Genomic DNA, 17544 nt, shown 5'->3' on the forward strand with positions numbered 1-17544 from the left:
GAGTCGTCCCCCTGGATTCATGGCCTTGGAACTTGCGGTTTTGATAATTCACAAGGTCGCTGCCACACATACTCCCTCTCCTCCCTCCCTCCTGCTCCTCTCCATCCTCTCCCTCCCCTCCTTCCTTACCACCTTCTTTCCCCCCTCAGGCCTAGCTTTGCCTCGGGGGCTGGAAGGGGGCCTTCCCTCACTCGGGTGGTAGAGGCAGGCCCTGTAATCCGCACCAGCTGGCCACCATGGAGATTTGCCTTCCTGGTGGTGCCCAGGGCCTGGCATACATGCGCCCCATCCCGTCCGCTGCGGCCAATGGGTGCCTGCTTGCTTCCTATCTCACCCTCGTTGCCCCATAGCTGGCTCAGCTGAGCCAATCACAGGGTGACAGGGATGAGATGGGAAGCACCTGTTTGCTTCTCATGTCGCTCCATTGCCCTGTAGCCGCCTCAGCTAAGCCAATCTCAGCAGGTGACAGGGACAAGATTGGAAGCAAGCAGACACCCATTAGCTGCGGCAGAGAGGGGGGCAGGCTATGTCGGGCTCCAAGCACCACTAGGAAGACAAATCTCCATGGTGGCCAGTGAGCGCAGATTACAGGCCCTGTGCCCTACCTCACTCCCACTGGACTGAAGGAAGGCCCCCTACCAGCCTCCAAGGCCTGGGGGGCGGGAAAGGAGGTAAGAGAGGAGGGGAGGGAGGGCCTTGAATATTCACGAAATTTTGAATCTGCGAGGGGTGTGTGTGTGTGTGTGTGTGAATGGATCCCCTACGAATCCGGAGGGTCAACTGTATGTGTGCATGCATGAGTGTGTGAGTATATACAAATGTGTGTGTGTGTGTGTGTGCGTGTGTAGTGGGGTGAGGCTCTGTGGGAGGAAGTTTCTTGACATAACAATGCTTAATAATTACAGATCCCTTAACAAATATAGAATTTTGATGAAGACCAGCATTTGGGTGAGAAATGTTTTACCTGTTCCTCGCTTTCAACAGCATGGTGGAAGAGATAAACCACTGCTGACTTTTCTAAAAACCTGCAGTGATTTATTAATATATTGGTACAGTTGGCCCTTCTTATACACTGAATTTTTATACACAGATTCAAGCATCCACGGTTTGAAAATGTTCAAAAAAAAAAGCATAAATTTCAAATAACAAACCTTGATTTTCCATTTTTTATAAGGGACACCATTTTGCTTTGTCATTATATTTAATGGGACTTGAGTATCCACGAATTTTGTCTTGGAACCAAACCCCAGCATGGGTCCACTGTATATTCATTTTCTTCAGGACAGTATTCTAAGGTGGAGTGTTGCCATCAAAATCTTTATTCATAACAACAGGCAGTCTTGTTTCACTTGATTGTGGTACCCAAAGTTTTATAAATATAAGTAGATTGCTTTCTTATGATCTTTTAAACCACAGGTCAGATTCTGGAGGAATGCTACTCATGGGACAGTTGTGGATTGGGAGAAACCCTCTTGTGCAACAAACCTTCCCCTTTCCTCATATGTAACAATAAGAAAAGCAAAATGTAACACACTGGCTTGAAAATCAGTCACTGAGAGTGTGATGTTACCTAAAGCAGATCTTTACATGAAAGTGTTCGGCACAGCTTGAGGAAAAGGACAAGGAAGAATATTGCGTAAAGCAAAGAGAAAGAAGTTTTGTTGGCTAAGTGAAAGTGACGTTTCCTTAAAACTGTGGGAACTGCCAGTGTCAGCAGTAGGCATTTGTGGGCTGTATACTGCTTTGCCTCACCCAGTGGCAGTGCTAATGCAAACTTTAGAGTCACAGGTCCCAGAGGGCAATAGGAAGGGCTGCTAATCCAGAACTGTCACACACTTTGACTGCATTTGGAGCCTCCACCCTTACCCCTTGGCTCATCCATTCATCAGTACCTACGTCACCCACGGGCAGGGAGGCTGAGTTGCTCTTTAAAACAGGGCATGCTTCTCTTCACATGGGTAACTGTACTTTCTCCTTGCTAGCCTGCACAGCTTGTCTGTTCTTGAAGAATATGCAACATCTTGCACAGTGACCCATATTTAGGTTTCAGTGACATCTGTGCAACAAAACTCACCACCAGGAGAAAGGAAGGCATAAGGAAAGGCTGAAGTTTCCAGGTAGTAATCTAAAGATTGGGAAATTATTTTTTGGACTACGATTCCCTCAGTTTCCTAGCCAGTGTGCCCAATGGCCACAATAGCTACAACATTGGTTCCAAAACTTAGGTCTAACATGTGTTTTGGACTTCAACACCCAGAAGGTCCAGCCAATCTGGCCAAGTCAGGAGTTCTGTGAGGTGAAGTCCCAAACACCTGGAAGATCAATGCTTGAGAACCACTGAAACATTTTCCAAGTTCTCTTACAACCTGGAGTTTTACAGCCACCATTTAAAGCAGTGGTTCTCAACCTTCCTAATGCTGCAACTCTTTAATACAGTTCCTCATGTTGTGGTGATACCCCCCCATGGTGTCTTGGGTTCCTAAGACCATTGGAAATATGTATTTTCCAATGGTCTTAGGTGACCTCTGTGAAAGGGTCATTCGACCCCAAAGGGCTCACAACCCACAGGTTGAGAACCACTGATTTAAGGGAAAGAAAGCCAGCAACCAAGCTGGCTGTTCACACTCCTCTTCAAATACTCTAGTTTGTTCCTTCTCTCATCTACTTAGGCAGCGATCCCCAAATTTCTGGTCCACCAGATGTTTTGGATTTCAGCCCCCAGAATCCCTGACTATTCACCAAGCTCGCAGGAGCTGCTGCGAGCTGCAGTCTAAAACACCTGAAAGACTAAAGTCTGGGACTCACTGTGCTTAGGAGCCCTGCTTATTACACCTCTTTCATTTCCTGTTTCAATGTTGTTGAGTTGGGTGGGAATGTCTTGAGTTGCAATATGGCAACTCTGTGAAAGCAAGATATAGAACCAATAATGTAACAAATCTGCAACATTTCCAACTGCTGGCCTTCCAGAGGCTTGAAGACCTCCATTTTATTGTTGTTATGTGCCTTCATGTTGTTTCTGACTTTTGGTTCTAAGGAGAACCTATGGGGTTTTCTTGGCCAGATTTTTTCAGAAGAGCTTTGCCATTGCCTTCCCCTGAGGGTGAGAGCATGTGACTTGCCCAAGGTCACCCAGTGGGTTTAATGGCTGAGCTGGGAATCAAACCTTGGTCTCCAGAGTTATAGTCCAACACTCAAACCATTACACCATGCTGGCTCCTTGGCCCACTGTCCTTCAAGACAATTGTTTTCAGTGTGTTAAACTTCTTCTATTGATAAGTTTTTCTTTATATTTCATCAACATTTACTTTCTTTTAACTTCGGACCATTAGTTTTGACTCTGCCCTATAGGACAGCAAAGAGCAAGTTTATGTATCACTTCATGTATTTGATCACCACTTCCATGCCCCCATCCATGTCCTGAGTATTTTCTTCAACTTTTCCTTACCCTTAATCCCAAACATCTTTATTACCCTCCTTTAAACCTGTTCAGATTCAAATATGTCCAACTAAAATGCAACATTACTTTTTGCAATCTGGATACTCTTGATTATGCTGCAGTAGGTAAACTTTGTATGCTAGTCTACTAAGACTCAGGCAGACTTTATGTTCTACTCTGTTGTTTACTTGCGCCATTTTGTCCTAATTTCTTTCTTTCTTTCTTCATGGGTGTCTTCTCTTCTTTCTCTTTGCAGCCCTGATCACTTCATGGCTCTGGGCAACAGTAAGAACTAGAGGTTGCTGTTACTAAAACCAAAGCTAGAGAACCTGGATACCATTTTTCATTCTTTTCCCCCAAAATTAAGCCTGTGTCTCTGTACACATGAATGAGATTCCAGGTAAACAATTTGACTGTTGTTGTTATTGTTGTGTGTCTTAACATTGTTTCCGACTTATGGTGATCCTAAGGCATACCTATCATGGGGTTTTGCTGGAAATAATAATTCAGAGGCTTGTCACTTCCTCCTCTTGAGGCTGAGAGCATGTGACTTGCCCAAGGACATCCAGTGGTTTTAATGGCTGAGCAGGAATCGAACCCTGGTCTCCAGAGTCATAGTCCAACACTCAAACCACTACACCTTTATACACATTAATAAAAGACAACTGTTTACTTTATCCTATCAACTGAATGGATGTTTGTATACCTCTGTATTCTGTTCAATTCCATTTGGTGTTAATTACTCTGCTAGAGAGTTAAGACCAGTATCTGTTAAGTTCCCAATAGGTTATAAATATTCAGGTTAACACTGCATTATACTTTTTCGCAACTCCATCACACTGCTTGCTCATGTCCAATTTGGCATTGGCAACAATCCCATAATCTGCTTTGTGTGGGCTACTGCCAGGCCAAGTCTATGCCTGCCCACTATTGTTGTTGTTTGCCTAAACACAAAACTTGGAAATATAAAACTGTAGAATAATAAAGGTGCTGGACTACAGTTTATTCTTATAAGTGGAGTGAAAACCTTGATTGTGGTTCTCATGAATTATTCAGAGACAATAATCCACACGCTGGCCATTCATGTATAAATCCAGCTGAAGGCCAGCTGGCAAAGAAAACATTCATAGGCAACATTTAGTGATCATGCTCTCTACATTGAGAAATGTTGAGTTTATGCACAGGCTAAGTAAGCTAAAGGTTATGGCAAGGTTAACAACCCCTGTAGATATATAGAGAGATCTTGTCGCACCTTTGAGACTAACTGAAAGAAAGAAATTGGCTGCATGAACTTTCGTAGACATGAGTGTACCTCCTCAGAGGCAGGGAGTGAGCAAGCGGCTCCATTCTCCACATGCAGGGAGGGAGTGTGGTGACAGTGGTGGCACAGAGGCAGGCCCAACCAGGCTGTGGCAGTGAAGGAGGGGAAGGCGGTGCGGCAGCCACAGCAACCATCAGCCACAGTGGCCACCACTACCAACCACCCCAGCCCAGCGACTCTCGCTCTTCACCCAGGAAGGATGGCACAGGAACTTAGTGACTTAGCTTGTGACCCACCAGCCCAGTATTCTGCAGGCCCAGTTGGAAACGACATTTTTCACTGGCAAGCCACAATTATGAGCCCTAATGGCAGTCCATATCAAGGTGGTGTTTTCTTCCTGACAATTCATTTTCCTACAGACTACCTTTTCACACAAGGTTGCATCTATAAAAAGAATTTATAATCCAAACATTAACAGTAATGGCAGCATTTGCCTTGATATTCTAAGGTCACAGTGATCTCCTGTTTTAACTACTGTATTTCCAAAGCTCTCTTATCCATTTGTTCACTGCTATGTGACCCAAGTCCAGATGATCCCCAAGTGCCAGAAATGTCACACATCTATAAAACAGACTGGGACCAGTAGAACAGAATATTCTGGGAATGGACTCAGAAGTATGACACGTGATGCTACCTTAAATCAGAATAACTTGCATTATAGCTGGAATAAACTTTAAATTAAAAAAAAAGTCTACTTCTTCAGACGCTTTTGATGCGTTTGGAAATGAAATGGCAAGTCCAGTTTTAACGATTGTCATTTGTGAACAAAGGCACTGGAAACTAGCCTTTGTGTATGAAAATGAAAAGGCATGTCCAGTAGAATGAACTTTGTTTACAAATGACCATTTTTAAATCTGGACTTGCCACTTCACTTTCATACACAATGGATTTGGAATTTGAATTGACATTCTCACACACTAATGGCATATGCAGGTCTGTCCCTGGCTTTCCACTTCGCTAAATGCATCTGAGGAAGTTGACTTAGATCTAGGAAAGCTCATGTTGCCAACTTCTTTCTTCCAGTTAGTCTCAAAGGTTCTACAAGGTCTCTCTACATAATGATTCTACAGATTAACATGGTTATATCTTTGAATTCAACCCTTGTAGATGTGGGGATGAATTTTGCATGGTTGTGGGTCACAGAATCACATTTTTATAGTGGGAAATGTGACTAAGAAATGACAAGAAGTCACTTCCAGTTTAAATTTCTGAGTATTTGAGGCCATACAAGCTGTTCAATCAAGGGTGGGATTACTGCATAATACTGCTCCAGGTGGCATTTTTTTGGACATTTGATGGGTGATTTTTGTGTCCCCCCCCCCCGACTTTTAGGTGTGTGAGGATTTTAGGAGCTAAAAACAGGGGGCTGAGGCCACATGTGATTTGCAATCTGTATTTTCTTCACCATGCTTTAGGACATAAGTCTGTAAAATATATGGGATCTCTTGAATTTTATAAATTTCAGGGTCTCAGCATGTTTTAATCCAGCCCCTGGAGTTCCCCTGTATGTTTAGACTGTTGAAAAAAAACACCTCTGCCTCAATTTATTGGAACTCTTCAATCATATTAATCTCTAAAATAATGATCCTTCAGGAACATGGCTTCAGCCTCAAGCTGAATTGTCACTTAAATAGTTAATACTAAAACAGCATATAAAACACAAGCTCTCCTTACCATGGCCTGTGCCAAGCAAAACAATTAATCTTTTAAAATAAAAGTTTATATGATTATTCATTTACTAGTGCACTTTCAAGAACCACAAAATATCATCCCTCCCTCATTTCTATAAAGCCAGGTAATGTGGTTTAATAAGTGTGTGTTTGTGTGTGTGAATATGTGTGTGTGTATGTGCTCGCACTGTGCCTAACACATTCTTCTAACGATCTGCTTTAGGTAACACCACATTCTCAGTGCTTGATTTTCAGGGAGATATATGCTTCAGACTGCACACTTATATAAAGTATGAGATGCTGGAGCACTGCGTGATTTTGAAAATGTAAGTTAATTGAGTCATAGATAGAACACACCACTACAACAGAGGCAGAAACAGGATTCTTGCTCATAACTGTTCCACTGGCAATTTAATTACAATGAGACAGAGATGTGGTTGTATTCATCAGAAACCAAGAACACCTCTTTCATTTTTTTTAAAAAAATATTCCTATCATTCCACTGCTGTAGATGAGATAAAGTCATTACCATTTTATGGATTCTAAGGATCAAAGCTTAAGTTGTTTTTTATTGTTTTTTGTCAACACATTCCATAATCCCCAGACAGCAAGTCCAATGGGCATGCTGGCTGGAGGGGATTTTCAAAAATAATTTTTCCAAGGACTGGAAACCAAGACATAAAAATATGGAGACCAATGTACAGAATCCAGAAAGATACTCTGACAAACAATAAGAAATTAACCTTTAGAAATCTAGAGGATATAAAGAAACAAAACAAACCCCACCAAGAATGAAGTGAGAATTTAGCCTGAATATTTAACATTGGCCTTGTCTGTTGGGCCAACATTCTGACACTGTCCTATTCAGACAACACAAAACCTAATTCCTGCTTCTGGTGCAAGGAGTCCAGATGTCCATCAGATTCTGCACCAAACCAGGAGATAACTATGATAAAATGAATTTTTTAAAGTTACGTGTTGCTCCAGATCTTCCGGAAGAACTGGGGCCCTCTATTCTCACACTGCCATGGTTGTCTGTATGGGTGTCCTGCTGGGCCACCCGGTTATCTGCTACTTTTGCAGATCACTCGTTCTGAGATCAGAATGAGATATCCAGTATGTGACCATCACCAGGTGCCTCGTTCTGACAGAAGCAAGCAACCCATGGCAATGGCAGACATGCCAGGCGGCCCAATGGGTTGGCCACATAGACAGACGATGGAGGAATGGAGGGCCAGGTAATGGAGCCATGTCAGGGCAGTTGCAGGCCTGGATACTCTGGGATGCCCCCAGAGTATCCTGGCCAAGTTCAGACAAGGCTGTTAACTTACATGTGAAAGAACCATGGGTCAGTGGTCATCATGAGTAATGTATTAGGGTCAATTAGGGCTGGCTTGTCAGATTAGCTGCTCAGTGGTCTTTGACACAAACACATCCTTGAAAAAGGTAGGAGAGAACCAGTAACAATACTGATCCGGATGGACCACTTGCATGGCACAAGGGTGTTTCCTGTTTTCCTCGGCAGATAGTGGAAGAATTGTGAGGAAAGGTGCCAGGAAGAAGGAACTGGCACGCTGCAGAACAGATGTGGGGCAAAAACGGGCAGCATGGACCCGCCCGTCTGTACTGCCCCATTGTCTCCTTCCTCTGGCTGAGGCCAATATATTACTTATAATTAAGACTTATCCCCCCCCCCAACTGTTTAAAGTAACACCCAAGGTACCTTACATAATAGCTGGACACACACACACACACACACACACACACAGAGAGAGAGAGAACATGCTTCGTGGCCATTCCATAAGATATAGTATTTTTAAGAGAAACAAATGTAGTAATTTGTAGGCTCACACTATTTGTTCATATATCATATATATTCATGTATAAGTCTAAAAATTTTGGTCAAAAAATTGACCCCCCAAAAAACCCGAGTCAACTTACCCACGGGTCAATGTAAGTACTGTACTTTAACTCTTATACCCTGGTGAAAAGCAAATGTGTAATCTGTTCTAAAGGTATTGACACCTTCCAGTCTGTTATCAATCCAATCTTTAGTGTGAGCACAGATAGTTATGCCTGCTGGAATTCTCTAAGTTCTTTGGCACTGTTTTCCCTTTGCTTCATGCTTTACATCCTTGGTTACAAGCTCCTAAATTTTACCCTTGATTTATCCAAAGGTCATATAAAAATACATAATTTTGTCCCCAAAAACCTGTCCTTGACTTATACATGAGATCGACTTATAGTTGAGTATATACAATAATCCAACATTGTCTGCCCCGTTAGTGACTCTCTGCGGTTGCAAGAAGAGGTCTTCAACATCATCTGTTTTCCCCCCAGGTAAGGCTAGAAACTGGGAAAAGGATGAATCAGTGCAGACAGTACTAAGCTATAGCAAGGATAGAAATCATATGGACCTACAGTTTATTTAACTGTAATACCCAGCAATTCTAGTCAGCACAACCAATACTGAGTACAGTGGACGCTTGTTATACGCTAGGGTTTGGTGCAAGATCCCCCATGGATAACAAAATCCATGGATGCTCAAGTCCTATTAAATATAATGACATAGCAAAATGGTGTCCCTTATAAAAAAATGGAAAATCAAGGTTTGATATTTGAAATTTATACTTCTTTTGAACATTTTCAAACCGTGGATGCTTGAATCCGTGTATAAGAAATCCGTGTACAAGGGCCAACTGTAATATTCTGCAATGCAGTTCAACAACATCTAGAGGGCTACATAATTGCCATCCATGAGTTGCATGGACCAACAGCCTCCCATGACCTAAATCCAACTGTTAGTCCCAACAGAGTAGATCCACTAAAACAATGGATGTTTGGCAAGTCAACACTTACAGTTCAATTGGTCTACTCTATTTTTATTAACAATTTGATTTAGACTATTTAGACTGCTTCTATGATAGCCTTTGCTGCTGTGTGCCTTTAAGTAATTTCCAATTTTGACAACCTTTTATTGAAAAGGTTTGTTCAGAAGGAGTTTGGCATTGCCCTCTTTCAAAGCTGAGAGAGTATGACTTGCCCAAGGTCACCCAGTGGGTTTCCATGGCCAAGCGGGGGTTCAAATCCTGGTCTCCTGGAATCCTAGTCAACCATTCAGATCATGTAAGGAATATATACAGATGAATAGGTTCAAATTATTTCTATAAAACTGTATTTTTTTTCTATTAAACTGTACCATTAAGCCCCCCTCCCCAATACTTTGACTTAAGAGCATGAAAATGTCAGGTTTGGGCTGATGACTCCCAGACTCCCCCCTCCAGCTTGATTTCTCATCAAGAATTCCAATCCCTACTTTTGTCAACGAGATGACAAAACAAGTACATGAGTTTAATACATGGTTCAACCATACAGAAAAGCAACTATTTTTGTGAATAACACCATTATGTTGTTTTTGAAAGTAGCTCCAATAGCTCAGAAAGAATGCTTGAACAAATATCCAAAGTAACCACATTATTATATTTGCAATTTACATTTGTAAAGTAGATACAGTGAACACACTTGAACTACTGTGAAAATACTTCCTTTTCACATGGAACAGTTAACATAAATACACGCTGTCACAGCAAAATGGATTAAAAAAAAAACATTTCAAAACAGAAAAATAAATGCAACCTAAAAATAATTCAGGGTTGTATTGTAACTCTCGAAACCATTTTAAAAAGAAAGGGGTCTGAAATTGCCTGCATTTAATTGTCAAAGCACATTTCCTAAACTAAACTTTGAAAGCATGGTTTATCTAAATGCAATGGTCACAGCCATAGACAATGCAATAGTCACAATCGCAGGCAGCAGAGATTTAAGATAAGTAAAACACACTCATAGTCACAGTTCTATGCCAAAAAGGATTCTACTTTAAGGATTGTAATGGCTAGCATGTGAAGCTGTACAAGCCACATTTGCCTCTATGTTAGAGTACTTGTTCGTTCTGAAAAGACTACCAGGTGTATTTTGCAACTTTATATAATCTTATATAAGCTTCTAGGGAACAATTGGATAACTCTTCATGTGACAAGAAAAATGGTGTTTCAGCTGTCATAGAACATGCTGGTAGTACAGTATTTGTACAAATGACAGAGATGTACAAATGACAATATGTGGTCCCATTTTGAAATCAGAGGTGCACAAAGTTTGGAAATTTACTTTAAAAAGTAGTTAATTATAGTTCTAAGACAAAAGTAGCTATTAATATTTTTAAAATTACCTTCCTATTTCTCAAAAGTAACTATACCAATTACTTTTTTTTTTAAAAAAAATCTGAATGTAGAATTATCACAGTGTAAAAACGATGGTAGTCTTCCAGCATCAATTACTGAGGCAATATCTCTGCAAAGTAATTACAAAATTGCTGTTATACCATGAATTAAATGTCTTTATCCTTTTTAAAGTTACCATTATAATCAAACTTAGTTAAACTTTTGTTATTGGGGAAAGGGAACTAACTATAAGTAATTCATGCTCTGGAGCTGTGCTGTTACTTACCACAGGTGCAAAGACCTGCTACTATGTATGGCCTAAGAACATGAGCCAGGAAGCCTAGTATTAATCTTAACTAAGTGATAAATAAAGTAAGTTACCTCTGATAAACCATTACCTTTCGATCTCTACCCCCTACCTTTTAAATAGCACGGGACTATAAGTAGAAATCTAGTTTACAGTAGGCCGGATGAAAGAATGAGTAAACCTACTTTGCAATCCTATACCAGAACTAATTTCCATTTACTTTAAGGGGGCGGGGGTTACATCCCAGTATACAGATCCAGAATTGTTGTCCTATTTTGATATCTGTTGACTTTCCATGGAAATTAGCAAGTGAATGTGTGTGCGTATAAGTGAATCATGTGCATTACAGTACATATATTATTTCTTCCTTCAACAGATTGTTTTGTTTAAGATGATTTTATTTGTAGTGTCTGACTAAACTGTACTTTGGCAAAGAATCTGAAACAAGTCAATTAGATACAGATTGTCTGAACAAGCTGTAGTATTTTGAAGCTGCTGCTGATTGCTGTTTTAAGTTTAAAAAGGAAATTGTGGTTAAACTGTAACATAGGTATTTTTAGCGAGGGCATTATGTTAACAGAATTCAAAAGAACATAGCCCCTTAAGATTATGTAGCTAGACCATTAAAAAAATACTTTTGGAGCATTACCAAGAGCAAATTTCACAAAGAAAGGGATACTAGAAAGACGCAGTTTTAGGTCTGCAAATTGGAATGTTCCAGAAACAAGAAGCAATGTATTGTGCCATAACTTGTGATAGGATTGTTGAGGTCGTGCCCAATTAAATGTTCTTTTGGGATGACTCACTGGATGGGATCTGACCGATCAACAGACTTCAGGCTGGGAAGGAATCCTATTTCTCAAACGTCCCCCCCCCCGTCCCAAATCCAATAAATTGGCAGGAGGCTCTGGGAAATTGTCTTCCTCTTGCATGGTGTGGTTGGGCTTTTTGCCTGAATCATCTGCAGCTATTTGCAAGTATCTTCTTGCTGCACTGCACCTGCTCACTGTTTGTTTGCCAGCATGGCCTGGATTGTGAGATCTCTTGAGTGAATAGATCTGCATCCCACTTAGTCATTTCTACATTCTGCGAGAGCAATGATTGCCCAGACTACAGAATTATTTTTTAATTTTTGTGGAAACAAAGACTACTTTCTATGGTTATTTTTGTTGTTTTGGTAAGATTTTTCACCCTATAATATTTTAATGGATTCCTTCTTGTACATAATAGGTATGTTTGAATATATATGGAAAGATAATGGGGAAAGTTGCTAAGAGAAGAACTATCACATGTTACAACATCCTAAGCTCTTTAAAAGGAAACCTGAATTCTAATGACAATCTATATCTATTCAATCATGTTTTCTGTACCTCAATTTCAAAACTGTTAAATTAGCATTTGGCATGTAAAATATACATGCAAGTGGAAGGGTCTTGCAGTCATAGCAATGGATACTTTGCTGAATCATCTAAATAGTAAAGTAGAATAATCTAAACAGTACAATAGCACACCATTTCAGTAGTTAAAAAAAAAAGACTACTACTGGTATGCATGTCTTTTTGCAATAAGCCCCCTTGAGTTCAGTAGGGGTTACTGCCACATATGTGTGTATAGGATTGTATCCTAAGATTTATTTAAGGTTATATGTTGAAGAGATATGCATACTAACTCCTACCACAACTCTTTATGAATACTGTACATATTTTCAAGATGGTTGCCACCATATCAGCTGACTAAAGGTTCTCAGGTTTTTGGAAAACCAACAGAAGTCTTCATTGCTTTGTTTGAATACCCCCAAAAGATTTAAAAAGCAGTGTCAGGAGAAAACTAAGCTAAGGCTGACCCCATCCGGTTTCAGATATCTAGGGGTCTTAAAAACAAAGGACCTGTGCCAGATGGTGCCCTGTAATAATAACCCCCTTACGAAATGACTGAAGAAGAAACTATGATGTGACTGACGCTTAGTGCTTGTGATGTCACGAGTGTGCCATTTACACACTTGGGCGTCGCAAGCACGATGCAAAAATAACCCGCTTTCCTGCCAGCGGAAATGGAGGCGGTGGCAGACCACCCTTTTCAGGCAATCTGTATCCCGCCTTAGTTTCAGAAATCACTGATCAAAAAATTGTCCCTTCTCCAGAACTTACTGCTTTCAGTGTTTATTAATGAAAACAAGACATTACACAATAAAGATATTATTGCATTTTAGTTGGCATTGGCCAGGATTGAAATTGCCAGAGCTTGGAAAACTGGAAAGGTCAATATGACTGATTGGTGGTCTTGATTTTGGAATTTTTGGTTTATGGAAAAGCTCACTGACCAATCTAGAAGGTTGCAGGGGTGGAATCTTCCTTTGCCTTTTGAAGAATGATGGTCCCCACTTATATCTTATCTTAACAACATTGGAACAGAAGTGGGTCTTCCTCTGTAATATGATACCCATTTGATGATTGAACTGGTGTAAAGAAGGTATCTCTGTGTTCTGAGTCCATCCCTGTTTTTATGTAATGTTGTCCTTTTACATCTCATGTGACCTTGAATTTTTGAAGTTGGTTTTTAAGGATCTGTATTTTAGCTTGTTTTTTGTTTCTATTTGTTATTGTTTTCTGCCTTTTTTTGGTAAGAAATAAAATAAAAAAATAACTAAAATTTCTCATGAAGTAGCACTGTATAGTGATATACCTTTGCTTCAGAAATATATTTTTTTTATTTAAGCAACTTATGGTCAGCTTTTCTCTCTCTCTTTTTTAAAGTGGGCTTTCAAAAGTAGAGGATATTTATAGATTCAACACTGTTAAATTCATGTCCCCATGTATATTCCCTCTCTCATGGAGGTATCTTTTGGACACACTTCTGAGAACTGGAATTATATTATAGGAATCTGGCATTAAACACTGTTGTGGCATCTACACAGGCAGAATTGTATTTTTAAAATGCAATGTGACAATGAGCCTAAAAGGCCTCCTCTTTTAAAACAGGGGACATTTTGCAATCAGCAGTGACACTGTTCCAAACAGCCTTAATGGTAGACAGCTTCATGTTGAGGTCTTGAATTATACAAAATTATACATTACATCAAAAGTTGATGAAGTCAGCATGCAAGACAACCATTCTTTCTTTTGTGGGATTTTTCTACCAGAGAATCAGAAGCTGCTTATTAAGATACTATCTGTGAGGAGGCTATAAAGAAGAGACTCTTAAAGAGGAAAAAAGCATTTGTTAATCATGAAGGATTTTTTAAAACTGACACAGTGCAATGATACTGGCTTGGTGCCACTACATAGGCCATTTCCAGCTGTAGAGCATTTGACTGTTTTTATACTTATGTAGGAGGTAGCAAAGGTTATGAGAAATAGTCCTCTAGCTCTGTTTCCTTATCATGTCTTAGATTTTAAAGGGCAGCACTGCAGATTCAGGCACATTAAGGCTGGCCCAGCAACAGAGATTAAAAACATACAAAAAATTAATAACATACTGAATATTCTATATTCTGTGTATGTGTTGTATATATATCGAGCACTAGAGTATAATAATTATCCCTACAAGAACACAGTGTTTAGAAACACTTTGGCAATTGTCTATTAATGAGCAGCATTTTCAAATCATTGTCGTCATGAATGGTTTCCTATAAAGTTTATTGCCTAAAGTTTGTGACACGTGAAAGATATGTAAAGGGTACATTTATGGACTTATATAATCAAAGTAGGGGGAAAGGCACTAAAAAGAGTTGCATTACAATGAGTTTTATGAAGTATTGTAATGGGTTATGACAATTTACTGGATGCATGTATCAATCCAAAGAATTTACAGACAAAATGTAAATCTGGCTAACATAATAAGAAATTTAAGTGCTTATTCATACAAGGCCTTTATGTTACTCATACTGCGTTACACTACTACCTCAAGACACCACATGGATATATATCTCAGTGTTGTCAATGCTAAACATTTCCTATTTGCAAGCTTCCACTGAGATGCATGACTCCTGCATTTTGCATTATGAATTTTGCAAAACAAGTAACCTTTTATCAAGTTACAATATGAATTCCACTCTTGGTCACTAGGATAGGATAGGCAACTGTGATTGGCCATTTATCTGCCCCAGGCCCCTCCAGAGGCCAGAGAGATTACCAAAAATTGTTTTTAAAAATCGGAATGATATTTTGATGGCACACTGTGACATGGGGAGGGAGGATGGATCCTGTTCAAAAGGTGAATTGTCTCCCTTTGTGGGGGTAGAGAAAGGTCAGTTTAGAGAGTTTGAGGCTGAGCTGCATGTGGCTGTATTTGCCATAAGACAGCAAAGAGGTGTGCCGCAGCAGCAACTTTTTTACCTTGTTGATATATTTATTATTTAAGATGGAATCACTTTGTGACCTCTCTAGTAATTTGAAATGCGCCATGGCAGTTTTGTTTCCTTCCTCGAAGTGCAGAGCTTTAGACAATGAATCTTCTCATGGTACATGCCGTAAACGTAAAAATCTCATTGCTTATATAATCTTAATTACAAAGCACTTAGCAAATAACTTTTGCATAAAGCATAGCGTGCCTCAAGCAGTTGAGGTGAACAATGAGATGAGAGCATTCATTTTCTTCATGCATGACACTATTTGCAGAAACGGCACTAAAAGCCTTTCAAGTCACACAAAAGAGAATGTGGGCTTCCTATATGGCCCCTCCCTTATTAGGGAACAAAGGAACGTCTAGTCATCTTGATTGACCTGTTTATCTCCTCTACACCTGTGATGGATAAAAAAATCCTTTGGTTTAAGGAAAAAGTTAACATAGGCCTGATTTAGATGGGCCTTTGTGCTGCCCCCATCTCATGCTAGAGGTTGGCCGAGGATGCACCATTCATACTGGCCTCACCCCTAGCATGTGACGGGGGCGTCAAAATGGCGGCACCCTGCACACACGGGCGCCGCCATTTTGACACAACGTATGCATAGCGTCCGCACGTCCCGTCGCGCTTGCGACATCACAAGTGTGTCATTTGCGCACTTGGGCATTGCAAGTGTGACGCAAAGAGAAACCGCTTTTTGCAGGTTCTTTTTCTGCCGCCGGGAAGCCTCGCCATTTGGCAGCTGATGCTTCCTGCTGGTGGAAATGGAGGCGGCAACAGACCACCCTTTTTGGGTGGTCTGTATCCCACTGTACTCAGGATTTCATTCATACACCAAAATTGTAAGTTTTGGTGCCTGCCTTAGCTTCTGGACTACGTAAGCACAAACACATTCAACAGCAGAGGTGAGTGTATTTGGGTCTAGCTGAGCTCCAGAAATAATCTATAATATATATGGCTTGATAATTTATTTTAGAACAGAAAGAAAGTGGATAGTAGGTGGAACTGGGCTATTTTAAAAATGGAGGAACACAAACCATATGATTCACCCAGAAACTGTATTAAAATTGATGCACTGTGTTATTGGTTTCCATATTGTCTTTGAATTAATTTTCAATGCTTTTGACTTTACAGATTAATTGATTTTAATTTTTAAATATTTATTTTTTTAAACTGATATTTTTGTATAGTTTTTATCATGTACTGTTTTCAATATGTTGTGAGCTGTCTTAAATCCCATTATTGGGGAAAAGGCAGGCTATAGATAAATAAAATAAATAAGTGCTTGTTAATTTGGGCATAAAAAAACTGGAATTTGGCACGTTTGTGGTTATAATGAAGAAGAGTTGTGAAGAGCTCCTGTTCAGAGTGGCTTGTTGGACATCAAAATAGGGACTACAATTCAGTGTAAGAGAATATAATGTGATGCACATAAAGACATGGAGTTCTAATATTACGTATCTGTGGTTGAGGCCCAAATTTGCTGGTAACTCCAGTAAACAGCTCTGTGAAGATACTGAACCAACGTACAGCTGTTTTTAAAAATGGCATTTTATTATTGGGAATTTGTAAAAAAAAAATAAGTAAACCTAATCTAAAATTGCTAATTCTAATATAACATATTTTATACAACCACAGCTGGAATACTGTGCATATTTCTAATACTGTTGTTAGTTTGATGTTGTTGTTATTATTACCCTGCCTTTTCTCCAAAACTAAGACTTAAGGAAGCTAACCAGGACTCAAGGCAACACAGCGCTATATAAATAAAGGTTAATAATAATAATAACAACAACAACAACAACAACAACACAAATCAACTGGCAGCAGTTGGATATGTGCATTGTTCGTTAAATCTAGTAGACAATAAACTGTATCCCCACTTCCACATTTAAAAAAAAGTAAAGAAGGAAAGGAAGGAAAGAAAAAACAAAAGTTTTGGATAAGTGTGGTCCCTAGCGCAGGACACTACTCCACAAAACATCCCCCTTCTGACTTGGTGAGTAGGGAGCTAACTGATCACTATACAATGGTTGAGCGCAAAACCTTTTTGCCTGGTGTATAATAAGCTGCATGACTATGGGTTCTATACTCATAGTATACTTAGTTGAAAAATCAACTAAAAAAACTTGGGTCAACTTAACCATGGGTCAATGCACTGTACTTTAACTCTTTTCATAAAAAGAACCATATTCTTCTCTGAGTAGAGTGATGAAAAGCAACAGCTTTGTTCTAGGAGAATCTAAAAGTA

General features: G+C 39.8%; 1 protein-coding gene and 1 pseudogene across 5 annotated transcripts in view; one reads left to right on the top strand and one right to left on the bottom strand.

The window, feature by feature from the left end:
• The window catches only part of RNLS (renalase, FAD dependent amine oxidase), a 155475-nt gene that overhangs the window by 48993 nt on the left and 88938 nt on the right, over positions 1–17544 (bottom strand). The window lies entirely within an intron of this gene.
• Positions 3821–5385, top strand: LOC121925075 (annotated as a pseudogene).

This window comes from Sceloporus undulatus, chromosome 3 (genome assembly GCF_019175285.1).
Source record: "Sceloporus undulatus isolate JIND9_A2432 ecotype Alabama chromosome 3, SceUnd_v1.1, whole genome shotgun sequence".
Lineage (NCBI taxonomy): Eukaryota > Metazoa > Chordata > Lepidosauria > Squamata > Phrynosomatidae > Sceloporus > Sceloporus undulatus.